Consider the following 3,290-nt stretch of genomic DNA (forward strand, 5'->3'; position numbering starts at 1 on the left):
TAAGATGTATTTCCACATTTTTTTTTTAAACCTGACTGAGATTTCGATTCTAGAAAAAAAAAGGGCAATAAATATTTTTGCTCCTGCTTTTCTTATACCACACAGGGACAGCGACTGGAAGATCGCTCTTATCAAATGTTATTTTAAAATATCACACATCGAAATTCAGTCTCTTCATCTATAATTTGCTCAATTTTTTCAAAGAATGTATCGTTCTGGAAGCATACACCACATTCATATCAGCAAACCTCATCTTTTGATAGGTAAGAACGTTAAGTCATGATCGCATATCACAGAGCACATACAGCCATTGATTTCCGTGATATTATAATAATCATGATGCCATGTTGTTCTTTCCTATTACCTAACATAACACAGGAAACGGTGCGTATTGACTTTGTCAACAGACACGCTGTATGTAAGAGAACAAAGAACCATAATTTGACACCACATGAACGACCAACTTTTCTTCCCCCAAAGTTTCGAAATTTATTTCACCGAACCGCATTACCACCGTGGTTTATACTTCCGCCTGAAGGAGTGTACATTATTTAACGTGCCTGTGCGCTCTGTAGACGAAATTAGTCTTGAAATGTATAGCAATAATCCTTTAGTTATGAATGATCGATAAATCATTTCTTTTCCAGCTAATTGATGGGTATATACGTTAACTCAGATGAGGACATTTTTTGTTGACAAATGTAATACAAGGTTGTTTTGGTTTCCTCTTTACTTTTTGCCACATTGTTATTAATTTTGTATAGCATTAATGTCTTACTAATGACACACAGTAAGGGGTATGATGGCGGCCGTTTCTGCTTCCCCCTGATGCCTACGGCCCTGCACACACACGCACACACACACACACACACACACACACACGCGCGTGCGTAAACTCTTACACTCTCACTCCAGCGCTGACCTCAACATCGCATCACCTTCTGGGTTTTCTAGAAGTATGAAAAATTAACTAATAGTGTGCGTCTCCGAAAGGTCTCTTTTCTCTGTGCGAGTGTCTCCAGAATACGCAAAAGTTATAACGTTTTGTAAAAACTTCTACCATACTAGACAAACACAGGACAACATACATTACACACAAACACACACACACACACACCCACATACACACACACACACCCGTACTCACATGACCATATACATAATAATTATTATAACCTGTGGCGTTTCTAGAAATATGAAAATATACTAATATTTTGCGTCTCCAATTTTTTTTGCGTGTCTCCTAATGAGTAAAGAACAAATGAGAAATGGTCTTTAATTTGGTATCGCTTTATTACAAGCACATACACATGTACATTACAGCTCTGCGACATGCGCACACACGCGCACACATACCAACAATCACATGCACTCACACATTACTTTTTGAATTTTCCCGAAGTATGACAGATATAGTAATATTTCATGTCTCCAAAATGTCTCTTTTCCCCCTCTGGTTATGCGATATTTTTCCCCGACGTCGTTGCTCAAAGAATAAAAAAAGGCAAAGGAGGTAAAATTTGACGACGATATATGTTTATTAGAAAATAAACCGTCTTATAAAGAAATGAGTAGTGTTGCGATGAAGTTAAATGAGTTCCCACATCTTTCTTAATACGGGTGGTGCTGGGATTGATATAATGTGATTAAGTATTCATCTGATTTAAAAAGAACATGCAATCCTTTTTATGGAAGATATGCCGGAGGATGAAAACATCACACTATAAAAGAAAAGAATTGGTTGTTTCACATAAAATACTTCGATGAAGAAAAAAAAAAAGAAAAGAGAATCAATGGTATGATTTTGAAATAACTACTGTAATGTATAGTTTCCACAAAGACAAGACATAACCTCTTTAGTGATGTTATGTCAAATTACATCGTGTAAATCTAGTATACTTCTGTTCCATTCACTGTGCTGCATTCTGCATTCCATTGTCTATACCGTGATATAACAAAATTCAAGAAATTGTCAGCATAATTGTATAAATTCTATGCATCCATAAACATTATATACATTACAATAGAAGGAAAACGTATGAAGAGATGTACAATGTAAAACAATAAGATTTTGAACGTAGTAGGGAACAGTCTTCGTAGCAGAACTTGAATAGAAAGATGGCCCCAGGTAATTTTTCAACATAAGATAAACTGTCAAAAAGCACAGTATAAATCTTGCAACTCACTGAGTGTATAAATCCAAGCAAACAGGAGTTGTTTGCAAGTCCGTGGGAGATCAAATAATAAGAACATATCAGGGAGATTGTACGTGAAATCACTAAAATGTATAAGATTTATTGATCATTACATTAGTAAGATTAACAACTGTTGTAATACATTCTTTCCCTGACTACTTCTGCTTTCAAAGCAAGCCAGTCATTTGCTTTCAAGTCTCTTCCAAAAGTTAGGCAATAACTCTATTTCTGAAACTGTTGATGAATGATCTCACAACGAGGTTATCAGTTATTCACAGAGTATACAAATTATGCTTCTTCAGTCGGAGGAAAGACTGTTACCACCAGATTATACGTCCAAAACTTTCCTTCAGTTGACCGTCGCAATGTTGAATACCTGCAGACAGAATTTTCAAAAAGAATTCTTGTCATCGTCGCCAAAGAAACTTGAACAGGACATGGTGTTAATGCATAACAAAACTCTAGATAAAACAAAAGAAAACAAGCAAAAAAAAAAAAGATGGACAAGCATGGTAAAGAGCACCGCGTGTTTTACAGAATACCAACTCTTTCTATAAGAAAGAAAATGGCACCAAATTTCAGGGCATAATTCCTAGAGGAACTCCTATCATAGGAAAGTGTAGCATAGGGAAGGCAGAGATTACACACTATGGGAACGGAAAATCATAATGAATCAGAAAAGGAAGGATATTAATAATAATAATAGTGAATGGTCACGATCGATTGCGATACCAGATTTCGCACTAGGTGAAAGATATTTTAGAGGCGCTCTATTCAACGAGGCGAAGCCGAGTTGATGAGTGCTACTCATTTTTCACCGAGTGCGAAATCTTGTTCCATTGCACGAGTAAAGACCAAGTTTTTGTTTTATACAACACCTCGAAACAGATGTGGTCCACACAGATTCTCGAATTTAGCACACACACACACACACACACAAAAAAAAAAAAAAACATTTTCCGTGAAATTTTTCCTGAATAATGGTGATAAGTAGAAATTGAAAATTAGTACATACCATTTCTTGGTTACTCTGTAATAGCAAGAATAGAGTCTACTGTGAATAATTCAACATGTGAAAGATTATACTCACCTCAA

Source organism: Diadema setosum, chromosome 14 (genome assembly GCF_964275005.1).
Source record: "Diadema setosum chromosome 14, eeDiaSeto1, whole genome shotgun sequence".
NCBI classification, from domain to species: Eukaryota; Metazoa; Echinodermata; class Echinoidea; order Diadematoida; family Diadematidae; genus Diadema; species Diadema setosum.